This window comes from Medicago sativa, chromosome 2 (assembly GCF_051527215.1).
Source record: "Medicago sativa cultivar Bolivia chromosome 2, Bolivia_mono, whole genome shotgun sequence".
Classification (NCBI taxonomy): Eukaryota; Viridiplantae; Streptophyta; class Magnoliopsida; order Fabales; family Fabaceae; genus Medicago; species Medicago sativa.
The window spans coordinates 25,892,813-25,912,881 of NC_140750.1; the positions used below are offsets into that span (position 1 = coordinate 25,892,813).

Consider the following 20,069-nt stretch of genomic DNA (forward strand, 5'->3'; position numbering starts at 1 on the left):
ATAATTCCACAACAATCAACACATTATATAAATCATTGAATAATCCATCAATCCAAATAGTTGCGGCAAATCAGGCATGAGGCACAGAATTTATCATTGACATCAAACACCATATATTCACATAACTTAAATCAAAGCAACACCTTAATAATATTTCTAAATTCTCTTTTAACCTTACACTTCCAACTTTGCACATTAATTTAATTATTCTCTCAAAAGGCTACAACCGTCGCGGCGAGCCCCGAATGAACTTTGAGAAATACGGTTTTCTCGTTCATCTCAGTTAATTTACACTCATGATCTCGAACTCTTCTCTCTCACCCCATACCTGGATTGAAGCTTTCGCATAATAGCAAACTCAACCGCGTCAACTAGTCCAAACAGTTCACAATTTACATCTCCTTTTCGTCAAGACACACAAAACGGTGTTGTAGATACATTCATACTGGTGCGGCATATTTCGGTTAATTGTTGAAGGAGGCTATTAGGTTAGAGACTAGTTTATGTATATATTCATATACGAAGGGTGGGGCACAAGTCAATTCCCTTTTCTTTTCTCTCTCGTTTTTTTTTTCTTTTTTGTCACTTATTAAAATAACTATCACCTTAAAAAAAAAAAAAATTAAATATGCTAGGATATTCTATATGTACGTACATATATATTTCTATATACACACACTAAAGCTAATAAATTAAGGTTATATTATCATCATAACTAGCAAACACACAGAAAGAAACTAATCACATAATTATTAAGATATTCATATACATAAATTTTAATTAAAAATTTTGGGGTGTTACAACTCTCCCCTCGTTAAAGAAATTTCGTCCTCGAAATTTGTAAAAAATTATCGAATTAGCATCTAATATATATATATATTTTTTTTCTTGCAAAAACCAACTCTTTCTAACGTAAGGGACTGCCCAAAACCGCAAAAATAAACGGTATAAATACTGAACTAGCAGGAAAACACAATCAAGAATGGGATAGACACCAACAACTATGCCTCACAACTCAAGAAATAGACTACTATCCAATGCACTACTCAAAGACAAGAAGGCTCTGAACATATCAAGTTAGAAACAACTTAGCAGTCGAATGAACCCATCAAACAAACACACACTGCAAACAACCTGAAGCAAAACAACAAAAGCTACACAAGAACTAATTACAAACACCAGCACAAATTAACATTATATCACTAAACGCATCAGCACAAAAAAAAAATGTCACAATTGTACCATATTTTCACGTACAATACAACCAAGGAACATAGACATGTAACGCAATACAAATATTCAAGCAATCACACAAGAATAAAAAAAAAACAAGTGTGACACATTACCCACATGGCCTGATTGGACAGACCTGCTCTGATACCACTAATGTGACACCCTAAATCCCAAAGCAAATTATTACTATTATTTAATTAAAAATAGAGTTTGATTTGCAGCGAAAAGTGTAAAATAAAAACTGCTCTATTAATATAAGAATTCTTCCACAAGATTTAGGATATCACAAAGACTCAAAAACATAATTCACATTTTACTTCCTTGAAAATCATAATGATATTAACATCGAATCTTTTGTTTTTGAAAAATACTTTCTTTTACATCATATACTTCTACAAAACTAGATAAGTAAGCATATCCCTTTTCCTGTGTCACTATCAGAGCGGTTTTTGTCCCCAAAATAACAGATGACACAAGACAAGTCTTCATGGAAGGCATGTACTTGACTCCCAGACTCATAACCTATAAAACTACGGTTTCGCAACCGCAGGGCCAAGCCAGCAAACACAAACAACGAAGGGGTGAGTTTCGAGAACATGTAATAGTATAAAATAAATGAGAAGAACACGTAAGCAATTAAGTCAAAGTCGTATCACATCACAAACATAATATTCAGAACCTTGAATAATATATTATATCAACTTAATCAACATTAGTAAAAAGAAACATCATTACAGCATTAGAACCAAAATCTTCACAAACACAATGTCACAGTTCATTTCCAAAATAGTCATAACACATAGTCACGAATAACCATCTTCATAAAAACATCAACAGATAATCACCTTCAAAGTCTCACACAGTCACACTTATTCATCAAATACAAATCATCATCAATTTTTATGTATATGGACTCAGTCCTAAGACCTATATGAATGTGGTACCACACCTACTCATCGTTTTGCCAGAGTTATATTACTGGACTTTTCTCAACATGGTTGCCAGAGATATGTTACTGGACTTTTCTCAACATAGTTGCCAGAGATATGTTACTGGACTTTTCTCCCACATATGCAAGACTTATGCTCTAGACTCTATATGGACACGAACCATTAAATTCCGCAAGTATTACACATATACACTTAATCACATAATCCACATATTAATGCAAGACTGCCCCTAAAATGCACGACTCTAAAGCAAGCACACAAATCATCAACAAACTCATCATCATCATAGATAACATCGTCATCATGAACATACATCGTCATTCACACCACAAATTTTAATCGACATCATTATTCTCATCATCAAGCAATTTTAAACATCATCATTTACATCATCATTATAATGTATATATCGTACATCTCATCTTCCATAATATATTATAGATAAGTCATTAACCACACCATTATACATAAATATATTCACTCCTCTCGTTTAATTTTATTAATTTAGGACCTTATTATACATCTTAGGAACATATTATCTAGCAGGATCTCCATTTCACTATCATTAATCAAAATTCACCCAATTCCTATAAGATTAAAAGAGAATCATGTGTAGCAAAATTAGCTGAGCTAGACAGCAAAGATTCATCCGTAAAATAAAGTGTCATTACAGCTAGTCAATGTTGCAATTATAGCATCATTATATTTCTCATCAACCTATTTTCCCTCCATGGCATATATGGCTACAAAATGATTTTAATTCTTAGTCCAGGCGCTGATCAATATTAAATTTAAAAGCGCTGATCAATATTAAATTTAAAAATGAACCTATGTTCTTTACTAAAATGTGACATGCTATACTTATAAGTAGCTGCCCTGTGCAATTATAGAATCAGATTTCTACATGTTACTCTAAAACTAGTAGCTACCTGCAGTATAAATTTAACATAATAATGTCCAAGGGAACCAACATTAATCTAAACTAATAGGATCATAAATCACTTCACTCCTATAATTTCAACAGACTATACGTCCTAAATAATTAGTGGGGACCTAACTTCATCAATATTAAAATTATGCCCAGTTCTCACGTAACCTTTTCCATTAACTAAGACTCACTATCAATCTCTTAAATTTCATCACCTAAAATTACCGAAAACCACAAGATTTAGTACCTACACCACACTAGGGAGTTCATCTATTACAGTCAACATCCAATCTGAAAGTTTCATCTATAAATCCCACTATCAATCACGTATCAAATTTAACACAACAATCAGAACCAATTTATTAAAAATATCAAAACACCTAATAAGGCCGAAGCGGGGTCAAGGGCAAACCCCTCTATCCAAGACTGCTAAAATACCCATGAGTAAAATAATCTCCCCTCGTTGATCTAAGATACTCCTTAAGAACATCGTCTACAATACAAGCGGGAGTCATCACTACTTTGTCATATAAAGAAGAATATCATCAATACTTATATCTTAAATCGACGTCTCATTCATCAAACCACATACCATATTTTCAATCTCAAATAATCATAATTCAACCAACATTTCAATATCAATAGTCATTATATACATGTGGCAAAAAAGAAAATTATAATTCCACAACAATCAACACATTATATAAATCATTGAATAATCCATCAATCCAAATAGTTGCGGCAAATCAGGCATGAGGCACAGAATTTATCATTGACATCAAACACCATATATTCACATAACTTAAATCAAAGCAACACCTTAATAATATTTCTAAATTCTCTTTTAACCTTACACTTCCAACTTTGCACATTAATTTAATTATTCTCTCAAAAGGCTACAACCGTCGCGGCGAGCCCCGAATGAACTTTGAGAAATACGGTTTTCTCGTTCATCTCAGTTAATTTACACTCATGATCTCGAACTCTTCTCTCTCACCCCATACCTGGATTGAAGCTTTCGCATAATAGCAAACTCAACCGCGTCAACTAGTCCAAACAGTTCACAATTTACATCTCCTTTTCGTCAAGACACACAAAACGGTGTTGTAGATACATTCATACTGGTGCGGCATATTTCGGTTAATTGTTGAAGGAGGCTATTAGGTTAGAGACTAGTTTATGTATATATTCATATACGAAGGGTGGGGCACAAGTCAATTCCCTTTTCTTTTCTCTCTCGTTTTTTTTTTCTTTTTTGTCACTTATTAAAATAACTATCACCTTAAAAAAAAAAAAAATTAAATATGCTAGGATATTCTATATGTACGTACATATATATTTCTATATACACACACTAAAGCTAATAAATTAAGGTTATATTATCATCATAACTAGCAAACACACAGAAAGAAACTAATCACATAATTATTAAGATATTCATATACATAAATTTTAATTAAAAATTTTGGGGTGTTACAACTATAACTATAATCATGTGAGACATTTTTATAGCTAGTATCACCAGAACCAGTAGGAGGAGGAATAGACATGTTTTTCTCAGATCTTTGACTGTTGCACGGTTAAGTGTTACACAACAGACCAAGGCTCTAGATACCAATTGAAGGTGAGAAAAACACAAGAAGGGGGGTTGAATTGTGTTTTGAAAAATTCTTCGTTTCTCCTAAAAACTGAACACACTGATCAGAAGCTAAGTGAGACAGCTTCTGAAGTGATGATCAGAATCTAAAGCAGCGGAATAAAACAGAGAGAGAGAAGAAGAACAACACAAAGCAATTATACTGGTTCCTTCCACAATCCGGAAGTAGTCCAGTCCCCCTTGCACTTCCAAGGAGATTTCACTAAGAGTAATATCTGATTACAATTGCTCAAGCACACAAGCAAGAGACTTCCTTTGCTCAAGCACACAAGCTAGAGACTTCCTTTGCTCAAGAACACAATCAAGAGACTTCCTGCTCAAGCACAACTGCAAGAGACTTCCTAACTAAACAAAATTACACAGAAAATTGTTTAAGGTTGAACACTTGATATACAATCAGAGGTGCTCACAATATAAATCAGATACAGACTCAATGGACTTAAGAATTTCTAAGATATGACTTTGAAACACAGAAATTCTAAGTGAATGCAGAACAATTTCAGCAGAGGTTTGGCACTTGTAAAAATGTTGTGAGTCTTTCGTTCAGCGTTCTTGCATTACCAAATCTCTAGGTCTTCACTCCTTTATATAGAGGTGTGAAAGAGACGTTGTGAAATTGCCAGCACACCAAAGAGTCGTTGTTGAAGCTTGATCTTTCACCAATGATATTTTGCCTGATTTGGTTGTTGTCCTATGAAGAACAAATTTGAAATCCATTCCTTATCCAAAGGAACATCTTTGCAGGCGAAGCCGTATTCTGAAGCTGTTTTCTTGTCTTGTAGCGTGGACACAAAACAGAGTAGTGGAGAACGTGGTTGTACAATTAGTACAAAGTACAATGTCAACGCTTTCGTCCAAATTGCAAGCACATGCCTTCAAACACCTTTGAAATGACCGTTGCAATGTTCCACTAATTTTCTGCTGTGTTTTCGAATCCAATAGACAGCTTTTGCAATGTAGATTCTTCAATCTTTGAATCTTCTGCAAATCCAGTTGATCTTCAGCTTCTGGTGAAATGACTTCTGATGAGGCAGCTTCTGATGATGCAGCTTCTGATGGTGCAGCTTCTTCAGCTTCTGATGATGCAGCTTCTGATGAAGCAGCTTCTGCAGCTTCTGATGGTGCAGCTTCTTCAGCTTCTGATGATGCAGCTTCTGATAATGTGGCTTCTGGACCTCTTGTCTTCAGGAGCACTATTCTTCAGGAGCGCTTTTACTATGTTCAGGAGCAGCTTGACTTCAGGAGCGCTTTTACTATCTTCAGGAGCAGCTTGACTTCAGGAGCGCTTTTACTTTCAGGAGCGTATTGCCTTCAGAATCACCTAAGCTTCATTTTCTTTTGCTCTTTATTTGCTCATTCAGAACCAATCAATGATGTAACTTTTTTAACTGTGGTCCTGTACACTTGAACAAATATTAGCTAGTCCAATTTACAATTTTTAATACCTTGTTATCATCAAAACTTTTTAAGGTTCATTGTTAAACACATTTTGTTCCAACAGAGACAATAGCCTTACTCGATGTCATTCACTTTGCTGATGTGAACAGATGGGATCGGGTTGTCTTCGGGCCATGGTGATTCAAAATTCTACGTTATTGTTTCTAGTGTTATTTATCAGTTATCTTTACATTCCAACTTCGAGGTGAAGTTTGTTAAGAGACAAGTGAACATGGTTGCTCATAATTTAGTTAGTGCAACATGTTCTTTGGCTAGTCACCGTATTTTTTATTCTTATCCTTCTTATATTGAAGATTGGTTGATTAATAATAATATTTAACTTTGGTTTCGTAAAAAAATAAAAATGTCTAGCCTAATAAAAAAAAACATATATTCTATATAAGCAAACAAATTGTTTCGCAAATTATTTATGTCATCGTTCCCTCTTCTTATTATGATGATTTAATTGTTGTCTTCACAATAAACTTTCATCATACAAAAATAAATTAGGAAAAAAATTAATTAAGTAACCTATGAATATTAAGAATTTCGTTTATAGTCCATAAAAAAATCCGCATAATTTAATCCCTGCAAAAAAAAAATTGTCAACGCTCTTAGTTTTTGTAAAAAAATTTCATCATCATTTTTAGTCCCTATAAATTTTCCATCAATACTTTTTGTCTCTAAAAATTCTAAAAATAATCGTGAAATATGGAGGGTTGTATATACATAGCTAAACATAACAAGCCAAATTTGCAGAAAATACAAAGCTAAAATATCACCCTGATTTTTAATAAATTAAAAGAATAAAAAATCCAACATTCCTAGTAATACAGCTTAATTAGCCGCTTATAACATAAGGACTTATCATGATATACACTTTTTCATAAGCTATCTTGGAGAGCTTATGAAAGCTTCTTCAAAAGACATCTTTGACAACTCTGAAGCTAACTGCTTCTCACTCAGCCATGTTCACTATACTTGCTTGCTTCATATTACATGCACTCTGCCAAAAACAAAAATAGAAACATCATTCACTATTATGCAATTTTGAGCGATTACGGTTCATGAAGATCGCGATTCAATTTTGAGCGATTATGATTGATGAAGATCACGATTCAATTTTGAGCGATTACGGTTGATGAAGATTGCGTTTTTGATGAAGCGATTATGGTTGATGAAGATCGCGATTCAATTTTCAGAAATCGTTATGAAGATTGCGATTATGGTTGAACAAGCTTCTTTGGATAAAATAGAGATTTTTTTTTTATTTATGTGAGCCAGTTTTTTTATTTTTATTTTTTTGAATCAAGCCAGTTTTTTTATTAATAAAATAATTGTAAAAAAAAAAAAAGAACCAAGGTGTATCTGAATTAATAGAAGCTTTTTTTAATAAGAGTTATTCCGGTTAAATCAGAGTATTTTGGTAGCATATCCTATATTTTCTTCTTGTAGTGTGAAAGATAAATAAAAAGGAGCGACATGATATATAAATGAATATACGAGTATCAAAAGCTTTAGACGTAACTAAAAGTTATCTATTTTCCAGATATAAATATTGAATAACTAGCACCAAAGAAAAGATAGAAGTATCTCAAAACAATCCCAGTTCTTATTTATTTAATATTAGTACTTAATTTTATTTGATGGCCCGGCACATCACACTTTGAATACTATCTCTTTGCGTTTGCCTTGGCCACAACTTTGTGGAGAATTAGTACAATTTTTATAATTAGCTCCACTTTCGTCTAAACAAATTCTTATTTCTAGAAGATAAAATAAACCCCCTTTACGTTCGCTACGTCCCTCACACATAAGTTCTGGATATGCACGGAGACTAGCAAATATTGTATTGTTAAAATCGGCCATTGTATAATACTTTTTATCATCTGGCACAATTTTGGCTGCCTTTAAAGTAGCATCCAGATTTATCCTCTTGTGAATCGCCAAACCTAGTGCAAAATAATCCCATGGTTTCTTTTGAAATGTTGTACAGGTACCATGTTTTGTCCATTCCCTTTGCCAAAAATTTTGGTCCGGCTGCCTTAATAAATTTGGCCATGCAGATTCCAGATCAGTTTTCAATTCAGTGGGAACCTGATGTTACAAAAACAAAAACAAAAAAAATATTTATATATGAGTGAAATAGTAACAAAAAATAATATTTATATTTAAAGACCACTCACCGGTTGAGGTAGTGTTAGAGTGATGCCGGTGCCCGTGCAAAATTCTGGCTGTGCCCCAGCAAAGTTATGGGGCCAAAGCCCATGAATGCTAAAATCCTTAACTCCATGCACATATTTCGTTTGACAAGGGTCGGATTTTCGAGGAGAGGTAGAACAAAAACCACTTGGCCATTGGTGGGACAACATGAAGCTGTCGAATGCACCAAATGTTCCTGAGTGAAACATTAGAAAAACAAGCATGAAAAGTTTCATATGAAATTGATCCATTATTCAAGTTTTTAGATAGAAATGCAAACAAGTGTCATTGTTATTGGTTTAAATAGGGGGATTTAGTTAAGAAGGTTTTAATGGGAACACTCAAAAAATCAATTAAGTGAAAACTTTTAATGGGAACATGCAAAAATTCAATTGAATTCTTTTTTTTTTGAAGGGAAATTCAATTGAATTCTGTTTCACGTAAACTATTCTTTTAGGATAATAGTACTAAATCTTTATTATAAACATAATATTCCTATCATTATCAAAAAAATGAGTGAGTTCATTTTAGAATAACATTTTAGTGTGTAAATTCAATTGAATTCTTTTTCACGTAAACTATTGTTTTAGGATGATAGTACTAAATCTTTAATATAAAACATAATATTCCTCTCATTATCAAAAGTATGAGTGAGTTCATTTTAGAATAACATTAAATGAGTGACAAAGGAATGCCTTTTTTAGTGTGTAAATATGAGTGACTTAATTGTTGTCTTCACAATAAACTTTCATCTTACAAAAATAAATTAGGAAAAAAATTAATTAAGCAAACGATTCCTATGAGATCTAGAATTTCGTTTTTAGTCCATAAAAAAAAGGGAGCTTCTACGGTGCAGTCATGAAACTGACTTTTTTGAAAAAGTTAATTTTGATTTTAATGTTTGATTCATTTTTAAATTGTTGATTACTGATTAATGATCAATAGTAATTTATCTAGTAATGCTTGCGACATCTTGGACTACATGTACTATTTTATCATTGGAATCTTTAACATGCAAACAGAGTTGATGATATTATGTGATAGTCTTAAGTGTTACACTTTGTGGGGTGTTACGCTTAAAACAAGGTAGGATAAAATTAGATTAAGTGTAGTCTTGTTAATCTGATGAATTGATGATACTATGAGGACTGAACTTTTGATGTCATTGTACAAACAGTGGGGTGTTACTCACTACATTTTTGATGTTATAGTGTTAACTTCACCAGAAAAATCATTCTAACGACTTCACCATAGAATTTTCCTAAAAAAAATTCCCATGATTTTTTTTGAAAGAAAAAATTCACATGATTTAATCTCTGCAAAAAAATAATTCAACATTCTTAGTTTTTGTAAAAAATTTCATTATCATTTTTAGTCCTTATAAATTTTCCATCAATACTTTTTGTCTCTAAAAATTCTAAAAGAAAAATTTTACAACGAATATTTTTTTTGCAAGGACTAAAAGCGAAATTCTAAATATTTATAAGGACCATTTATTTAGTCAACCTAATAAGGTCAAACGGAGACGTAATTTAAATGGAGGAATTTTTTTTTTCTTTTTGAGAGAAATGGAGGAAGTTTTTTGTTCAATTCTTTCATGAGAAGAGAGGAAGGTGTATTTGTGGTAATTCAATGGAGGCATAAAATGGTCAAAAAGGTGCATTGGTGGTAATTCTTTCATAAGAAGACAAAAAGTAAAATAATTTAAAACAATAGAGATTGTTTAAAAAAATATTACATGAAAGCAACGTCGAAAAAATATTAACATATCTCCCTTAATTGTGAGATTTTGTGTATGTGATTTGGTCACATCGCCAAATAAGATTTATGTGGAGCTATAACATGGTACACTACAACATTTTGGGTCTACCACAACGCCTATTTTTTCAAAGGTAAAAATACCGTTCTCGTAGAATACATTAGACAATGGATTTACATTTTTGTTGGCGCATAGTATTGAATTTTAAGATTATTTTTGTCACTTCAATAACCGTTTTCGTACACACAATGGAGTACGGTCTTCTATTAATTCAATTGGGTAACAACTATAAACCGTGTGTGCTGAGTATCTATTTTTTTTTTAACAAAAAAGATAAAAATAAAAATATAAATAAAACAAAAAGAAAAAAGTTTTTCAAATCTTGTTACGCTATTTTTTTTTAAGAAACTTGTTACACTAATTTGATTGTCAAACCCAAAATATTCATAAATCATCTCTAGATCCCACGATCCCACTAAATTTCAAAGCTTTTTTTTTTTTAAGTTTGTTGTGTCCAAAATCGCAAGTCCCTAAACTCTAAACTAGTCATCTCCTTCCCCAAATCGTTTCCTCATATTTACAATCGGAGTCCTTCATCGCCTTCAGCAACCGTGAGTCCTTCAACACTCTAAACTCTTTCTACGAATGAGAGGAAAAACCCCTAACTCAATTTGTCGACCACCGTCTTTTTCAGATTGTGGCGTAGTAATTGAATATATCATCTTCACTTCTGCAATTTTACCCTGATTCACTTTGCTCTCGATCCCCGCTGCGGCAGTACATCTCACTGGTTTCACATCTCCGCCAAAGGTAATGTCATTGTTCTAATGCCTTGCTTTCTTTCTTTCACTTTGGCTTTTCACGATAAATCAAATGTTGACATGAAGTGTGATTTTTTGTCTTCTATTGCGTTGGTTTTGGTTTTGATTTTGCCGTTGTGCCTCATAGTATAATGCCTGTCTTCTGTTCGATAAAATGCTTCAACCAACCACTATTAACAATGCTTGTTTTCTGTTCGATAAAATGCTTCAACCAAATTTTATTTACTTCTTTAATCTTATTAATGTTATTCTGCACCTATGCTCATTAAAGTTGTTTGGATTCTGCACCTATTCTCAGTAATGTCATTATTATGTATGTTACTTTATGATTCAAATGTCTTTGATCATTCTCACTTTTGTCAAATATTCCCTGTTTTCTTATCAATTTATTTCATATTTCACAATAAGTTACGCTTGTTCAGATCAACATGTTTCATATTACTTGTTGTCTGGGTTCTGAATATGTGAAAAACCATTTTAGGCACCATATCTAAAAGTGTCTCATAGAATTTGTTTACATTAGGGCTACAAATCGGTTGTTAGGCAGATCAATAATGATTGTTGAGCCACTTTGATTTCAATAGCATACTTCTACATGGTAAGTTTTTATGACGATGCTTCTCTTGTTTTGTCGACCTTGGCCTCTTGTTCATTTTATTTGCTTATTTTGTAATGAACCTAATTCCAATAAAAATGTTATTGTTGAATTGAAGTAACTACATACGGTTAACAGTTTTTCAAGTGATGATATATTGCGGGCATATTAGTTAGGTTAACTGTATAAATACTTTCGTGTTTATTTATTGTTAATATTCTGATCTATGCTTCGTTTTAGATCAAATAATTTCACCATTTCAAATGATTTTACCCGCGTTTACTTCTTTGCATTGTTTCAGATCTTGAAGCTCTAGATTCGAATCACTGTCTTAAGCTACCGGATATGAATTCTCACTAAAATGTCGACAGATAAGTTTATGTTTCTTTGTTATTGATGGATTGATTGTCAAAGGATGGATTCTATCTTGTGGTTAAGAAAATAGAAACGTGCATAGGATTCATAGCCTTTTCTAATGTATATTGTAGCATGGTAATAGTTACATACTTATATCAATAGTTAAAAAAGAGCTTACACCCTGTTTCTATCTTCTTTAGTTTTTTTTCCTTTATGGTTTTGGGAGTTGAGAATATTTTAAAGAATATGAAGCTAATAACTTCTATATCAATATGAAGGCTTGATTTATAATATACCCTGTTTCTATCATCTAAGATACTTTAACACCTTGTGTTCCTCGTCCGTCTTCGAAGATCTTGAACCCACTGCCATCAATATTGTCAACTCTTCCACAATGAGTATCTTATTAGCGGCCAAGAATGCTTCCAAATTTCTCTTTATACTATGTATTTTCCTCCTTCTCTCCACACCTTCGTCGTTATGGTTTTTATGAGTTCTCTAATAACTCCTCTTTTCTTCACACCACTACTAATTTCTTCTTTCACTCAATTTCGGCGTGCTTTAACCTCAATTTTTGTGTGATAATTTTTTTTCTTCTAGGAATTGAGAAGTTATGATTTAGGGGTTTTTGATGATTGAAATGAGTATATATGAAATATCAAAGTAGGAAATAGTGAATATTTGGGGTTAGGGTTTCTTAATGATTGAAATGAGTACATATGAAAACTAAAGGTAGGAAATAGTGAATATTTGGGGTTAGGGTTTTTTGATGATTGAAATAAGTACATTTGAAAAATAAAGGTAGGAAATAGTGAATATTTGGGGTTTTGTGATTTTGATTAGGTTATATTGAGTTGTTTGTTTGGGATTTTAGTTCTGGATATGGTGATGTATGATAGGATGATCATGGTGAATGCTCTGAAGTTGGTTGTTAAGGTTATTCATAAAGCTTCATATGCTATATATAACTGAGGAATCCATGAAGAAACTTTTTAATGTGTACAATATTTATTCATGGGAATGATCCTTGTGTTCTTCCTTGCTAAAATCTCAATTTATTTTGTTTTAGTTTTCACTACCTCTACTTGATAATTGTCCTGCTATAATGGTCCTAAGGATGTTATTAATGAATTGGACATGATTGAAAACTTTCTCAAATGGGTTTAGCTATATTTTTGAAGATAGTAGCAAGTTAAAAAGATTATGCTTTTGAAGTTTAGTTTTTATTTTAGTTCATAGTTTATCTAAATTTTGTTTTTACTTTTTTATTTAATAATATTTTGTGATGCTAAATTTTTAGTTATGAAGGCATTTTTGGGATGATATTGCTCAAGGAAAAAAGGTGTTTATGCTTCTCAAATTGGGCTTGTCAGATTTGTCTTTGTTCCATTGACATTGTGGCGACTTCAGTGGTTTAAGTGATAGAGGTAGTGAGAACTAAAACAAGATAAAATTTGGCATTCTTCATTGTTTTCTTTTATTCCCTTCTTGTCTTATACTTAGTCCTATTTTATGCAGTCTTTAACCATGTAAGGTGGAATTTATTGTCTATTAAGTGATAGATGGAGAAGAAGATCCGGAACAAGTCCACTTGTGATTAAAGTGTTTAAAGGAGGCGTCAAAAGGTATGGACATCTTATGCCACTATATCCAATTGTCATAGGCAATTGAGCTTAGTATTTACTCTTGGAACATGCTTATGTATATTTCTGGTGATTTTCCATGTATGCTTGTAATTCTTTAAGTCAGTTCTTCATGCCTTTTTATACCCTGATATATAGGTTGAGCATCATTTACTAAATGGATAGATGAGATAAATTTGTCCAATAACACAAGTTGCAATCGGGATGAGTATCCTATGAAGCATGGATACAAATACAGACATCAGACATGAACACAAACCCAACACCAATAATAATTTGAGAAAATCGCATAATTCAGTGTAATTATGTGTCATTGTCCGACACCGACACATGTCCAACAATAGGACACGCCTAATCCAAAGGGTGTTCGTGATTCATAATTGGTACCCCTCTAAACTTTTCTTTTTTACTCTTATTGCTTTCTTACACGTATTAATTAACATCTCTAAAGGGTTAAGTTATGAATCTATAAGTATAGATTCATAACTAGTACTATATATTGATAAAACATAGTTCCATACAGACAAAATGGAATCCCAATCCATTATGCCTTGTTATTTGGGTTGAAATAATCTGGTTTGTTAATCTCTAGCGTGAATCATGTTATGATATGAATACATGGGTTCTATGTATGTAAATTTCTTGACTAATTAAGTTGTAGGAATTTGTGTTTTTTTTTTATGACTAGTTGTCTTTTTGATTGTTTCTCTTGTACAAGGCTTAATTGAAAGTGTCCAAGTGCCATTTGCACATAATATTAGTTTCCTCACCCCCCCCCCCCCCCCCCCCACACACACACACACACACGTCTGATTGGTGCTCTCTCACCCTCTCGTTTGCCCTTTTTCTTTGTTTTCTCATCTTTTAATTTTAGATTTGAGATGAAAATTGTGGTTTCACATAGCTTACTCCACGATTGCCCATCCAATTTACTTCTGTATCTTTGACTAGAATTTTATTAATTTTTATCTCTTTAAATTGTCATTGATTTATCTCCATTGGTTTCCTATTTTCCTTGGTTATATTGTTGAAATTTTTTTTTTTTTTGGCTTTCGCACCGGTTTCTAACCCACCAAAGGTGGACGACTAATCCGGCTCATGCGACTGACCAAGCGTTGTTCCTCCTGAAAATCGAACCTATATTGTTGTATTTGTGTTATCTCACTGACTATATTGCCTTAATTATTTTGTTGCATTAGTGTTATCTCACAGACTATATTGCCTTATTTATTTTGTTGCATTAGTGTTTTCTCACTGTTTTTTTTATTCTTAGCAAGTTAGTCATCAATTTTGTAGCCTTCAATGAGGCTCGGCAAGTGTATATAACAAAAATATATAAGATTTTCATTTCTTTCCATTTGTTTTGATCTGTTAAAGTTTCTTATGATATAGAAACATAATAATCTTATGTACACATTACTTATTGAACATTTTAATTTTATTCTTGAAGAATAATGATGATATTGACGAAGAATTTCAAGATGTGGAAGTACAAGACGAAGAGATATAAATGTTGGTGCTTAAGTATTTTTTTTCTTTCCTGATAGATATTTGTGGTGTCTTTGAAGATGTTATATTGATTGTGATCAATGATAATTGTCATATTATCTAAGGGTATTCATTTGAAATCCAAAAATTTTATTATGTATGTAATTTGTAATTTTGAAGATGTTATTTTCATTGTGATCAATGATGATTGACATCTATTTTGTTCTATGTAATTTTTAAATTTAGTATCATGTTACAATTTTATATGAATAGTATTTTCTTATGTTACTGTTCTTTTCAGACCTTATTTTTTTCTTTATTAATTCATTTATGAAATAATTTTTTTTAAAAAAAAGGGTTTTGCAACGCTTTTTGACTGTTGGAGTAGTTATGAAGAGAACTTTAGATACAGGTTTTCCAGAACGGTTCCCGAAATAGCAACGGTTAAAAGGGTAGCGACATCCCCTAGAAAACCGTTCCCAAAGGCTACCAATTGCTACACTTTTGTTATTCACTACGGCAAAATACCGTTGTTGTTTGGCTCTTCGAAAACCGTTTTCTTATGAATTCTAAAACTACGCTTTTACGTACTTCGTTGCTCTTTGTCATCAAAACCGTTGTCAAAAGATAAGACAACGCCTCAGTCTGCCACAGACGGTAAAGCGTTCTGGTAGGATACGGCAACAGTTTTTTCGCATTTTGCTACGCTTATTTGCCGTTGCCGTAGGATGAATATGTTGTTGTGGTAAAAATTGCGGATTAATGGGGATTTCATGGAGGGAGATTTATATTACTATTTTTCTCAAAAAGATGAAAAATTAATTAGAAAAATAAAGAATATGAAAAAAGTATTCTTAACACGAGAAAAATGATAAAAAAAAAAGTAGCAATTTTTCGTCGAAATATTTGAAAAAGAGTGAATTACCGGTAATTTTAGGGGTTAATTTAGCTAAGAAGTTGTTTAATGGGAACACTCAAAAAATCAATTAAGTGGAAACTTTTAATGGGAACATGCAAATTTCGTTTATCTCCATCTCTGTTATAAACATTTCCCTTATATTTTATTTTGATAGTATATGTGGCAAGTTTATATTGAAAGGTGCATTTAATTTTTTTTTAAGAAAAAAGGGTGCATTTAATGTTTTATTTCATATACACACCAAAATGTAATATGCTAAAATTCTAAGGAGTATTTAATGTTTTTTTTATTTACATATCAAAATAACATGAATTCTAAGGAGTATTCAACCGAAAATTTTGGCAACCAAATGGTGATGTATTTTTAATTTTTTTTAATAAACATTATGTACTTATTGTGACTAATAAATTAAAAAGTCTATTTACAGCTATAATTAACTATAATGTTTTGATTTTTGAAAAAATAAATCAAAATAGGTGAATATAATTCCTGATTTAAATTGTACCCTGATTTTTTCACGTAAAATATTCTTTTAGGATGATAGTACTAAATCTTTATTATAAACATAATATTTCTCTCATCATCAAAAATATGAGTGAGTTCATTTTAGAATAACATTAAATGAGTGACAAAGGAATGCCTTTTTTAGTGTGTAAATTCAATTGAATTCTTTTTCACGTAAACTATTGTTTTAGGATGATAGTACTAAATCTTTAATATAAACATAATATTTCTCTCATTATCAAAAATATGATTGAGTTCATTTTAGAATAACATTAAATGAGTGACAATCCTTCAAAAAAAATTAAATGAGTGACAAAGGAATGCCTTTTTTAGTGTGTAAATATGACTGAGTTAATTGTTGTCGTCACAATAAACTTTCATCTTACAAAAATAAATTAGGAAAAAAATTAATTAAGCAAATGATTCATATGAGATCAAGAATTTCGTTTTTAGACCATAAAAAAAAATTCCCATGATTTAATCTTTGCAAAAAAATAAAATTTCAACATTCTTAGTTTTTGTAAAAAATTTCATTATCATTTTTAGTCCTTATAAATTTTCCATCAATACTTTTTGTCTCTAAAAATTCTAAAAGAAAAATTTTACAACGAATATTTTTTTTTGCAAGGACTAAAAGCGAAATTCTAAATATTTATAAGGACCATTTATTTAGTCAACCTAATAAGGTCAAACGGAGACATAATTTAAATGGAGGAAGTTTTTTTTTTCTTTTTGAGAGAAATGGAGGAAGTTTTTTGTTCAATTCTTTCATGAGAAGAGAGGAAGGTGTATTTGTGGTAATTCTTTTTTTTTTTTTAAACAGATGCAGAGAGCATCAATTCATTAGATAAAATAAAAACAAAAGAGTACAAAGAAGAAAAGGGGGACTAGACCAAAACCTTTTCAAAAGGTACAAAATCTGAAGTTGGGCAAGCCCAACCTATTCCTAGTGTACTCTCCTCTAATGAATTCAGGAAGTGAGTCAGACCAAAAAATATCAGAAGAAGAAAGGGTAAGCCCCAGGTTAGCAAGGCTGTCAGCACAAGCGTTACCCTCCCTATATATGTGAGTCGCAATAAACCTCATGAATCTTAATCTAACCATACAATTCTGCCATCTATTTCTCAAATTGCAGGGCACCACTGAATATGACTGGAATGCCAAGATAACTAGTTGAGAATCTGTTTCTAGCCAAAAATTAACATAACCATTGTTATGAGCTATTTCTATTGCATTCATAGCACCTACCAGTTCAGCATACAACGCATTTTGAGCTCCCAAGAACTGAGTGAAGCACCCACTGAAAGTGCTATCTGAATTTCTGAATATGCCTCCTGCTGCAGCTTTGGATGGATTCTTTGTCGCTGCACCGTCCATATTAGCTTTAATCCAAGAAGAAAGAGGTGGAGACCATAACACTTCCTTAATTATGGGAGCCCTAGGGGGCCTGATTCAGGGGCGGATTCAGCGCCCGGCGACCCCGGGCGGTCGCCCGGGCTCGATCCGCAATTTTCTCACATTAGGCCCAACCTATAGGCCCATTTACACACTTCACAAAAAAAAAATTGGGCAAATACATCACACGCGTACTCACTACTACTCACTTCTCTGTTCGACTGCCATGAGCTTCTTCAGAGGTAAACGACGACGGCGAGGCACCGTTTCAGGGAGAACGGGAGAAACAGAAACGACGTCGTTTAGTAAAGATTGATCGAAGAGTGGGTAAGATGGTTTTGATCTGGCCGTTCTGTGGAAAATGTCATCTGCGGAGACGGAGTCTGTTGACGGTGTCGTTTTGTTGTGAAGATTCGAGAAGTGTGTCTTCTCTCTCCTGGTTGCTAATCTCTTCTTCTCATTCACTCTAATTCTCTAAAGGTAATCTGTTCTTCTCCTTCCTTTCTTTCCTTGTTTTAGGGTTTTAGAAAAATTGTAAAATTGGTTGTGCAATTGAAAAATTGATCATTTGAAGGACAAATTTAAACGATATTCTTAGTAGAAGTTGTTATGGGAATTGAAAAATTAGTAGAAGTTGTTATGTGAATTGAAAAATATGTGAAGTTTGAATGGGAAATTGGGAATGATTATTTGCAATTGAAGTTCGAATGAACTTAGAATGACTACTACAGTAAAAGATTAGTAGTAGTTGTTATGTGAATTGAGATTAGTAGTTGTTGTGTGAATTGAAAAATTGACTAAATTGCGCAACAAGGAAAAGACTGGAAACTGGAAAGCTTGCTGGTTCATTCTTGGTATATGATTAATCTTTATTGAAACAATGTTGTGTAAACTTTGCATAATAATGTATCTGAATGTTTGTATATCAGTGTTGTCAATCGCGGGAAATAGTCGCTTTTTCAAATTCCGCTATGCAATAGCGCTGGTTTATCGTGTATTACAGAACTATTGCAATTTGTTCAAATACCGCAATTTGACAACACTTTTGTATATATGCTTGTGTATTATGATTTGAAGATACTAAGATGCTGAATTTTGAAACATTTTTGTGACAGGAAATGAATGCTGTGAAAGATTGGCATACTATGGTATGAGTACAAACTTGGTGAACTATCTCGGGCAACGTTTCAATCAGGGAAATGCAGCTGCTGCTAAAAGTGTCACAACCTGGTCTGGCACATGCTACATCACACCATTGCTTGGAGCCTTTTTAGCTGATTCATACTTGGGAAGATATTGGACAATTGCTAGCTTCTCTGTTATCTATGTCATTGTAAGTTAAGACCACATAAAATATTGTTTATTGGTGCAAATCATGTTCAGTTTCATTATATTTTGAGCACAATATTAGTAACAAATGTTGATTTTCTCTGCAGGGAATGGTACTTCTAACATTGTCTGCTACTGCACCTGGACTTAAGCCATCATGTGATGGTAATGTTTGCCATCCAACATCGGCACAAACCGCAGCAATGTACATAGCTCTCTACTTGATTGCTCTTGGAACTGGTGGTATCAAACCATGTGTCTCATCTTTTGGTGCAGACCAATTTGATGAAACAGATGAGAAAGAGAGGAAAAAGAAGAGCTCTTTCTTCAACTGGTTTTACTTCTCAATCAACATAGGTGCGCTCATTGCTTCGTCGGTATTGGTTTGGATACAGATGAATGTTGGCAGGTAATATTCCATCTCTCTTAATTCAAATTGTAATTTTGTTCAAAAAAAGACGAACCTCTCTTTTAAATTTTTTTGCATATATTTTTCGCCCAGGCTCTATGAAATTCCTGGCTCCGCCACTGGCCTGATTTGAACATTGCAAGCTTTAAGAATTCTGAACTCCAACATATCACCTCTGTAGGGTTCCTTAGTATTGCTGCCAGCTAAAGAAGTTTGAGCAATGATGAGGCCGATGGCGGGTTTCCAATGCAGGTTTTTGTCCCTAAATCTAATATGGTTCCTTCTAAACCAAATAGTATTAAGAATATTAATCATACAAGTTTTAATCACCAACTTACATTGTGGGGACCAGTTTCTATCCAAGAGCTTCCAGAAATCATCTACATCGATGAACTGAATTGAGATATTGATGATGGAGAAAAGCCAGTTCCACAATTTCAAAG

At 32.7% G+C, this 20,069-nt stretch overlaps 1 long non-coding RNA gene and 1 pseudogene across 3 annotated transcripts; both read left to right on the forward strand.

The window, feature by feature from the left end:
• The first annotated feature begins 10,597 nt into the window (after nt 1–10,597).
• On the forward strand, nt 10,598–15,358 carry LOC146945807 (uncharacterized). Of its 2 annotated transcripts, XR_015026509.1 has the most exons (6): nt 10,598–10,777; nt 10,861–10,976; nt 13,240–13,366; nt 13,458–13,564; nt 13,721–13,965; nt 15,033–15,358. It is a non-coding gene; the product is annotated as an uncharacterized LOC146945807 (long non-coding RNA). The 2 variants fall into 2 exon arrangements; XR_015026508.1 differs by lacking the exons at nt 10,598–10,777; nt 10,861–10,976 and having other exon boundaries at nt 12,420–13,366.
• A 3,343-nt stretch (nt 15,359–18,701) lies between these two features.
• Nucleotides 18,702–19,759, forward strand: LOC146945808 (protein NRT1/ PTR FAMILY 8.1 pseudogene; annotated as a pseudogene). The gene is made up of 4 exons (XR_015028047.1): nt 18,702–18,742; nt 19,004–19,221; nt 19,325–19,626; nt 19,720–19,759. The product of XR_015028047.1 is annotated as a protein NRT1/ PTR FAMILY 8.1 pseudogene (transcript).
• The last annotated feature ends 310 nt before the right edge of the window (nt 19,760–20,069 follow it).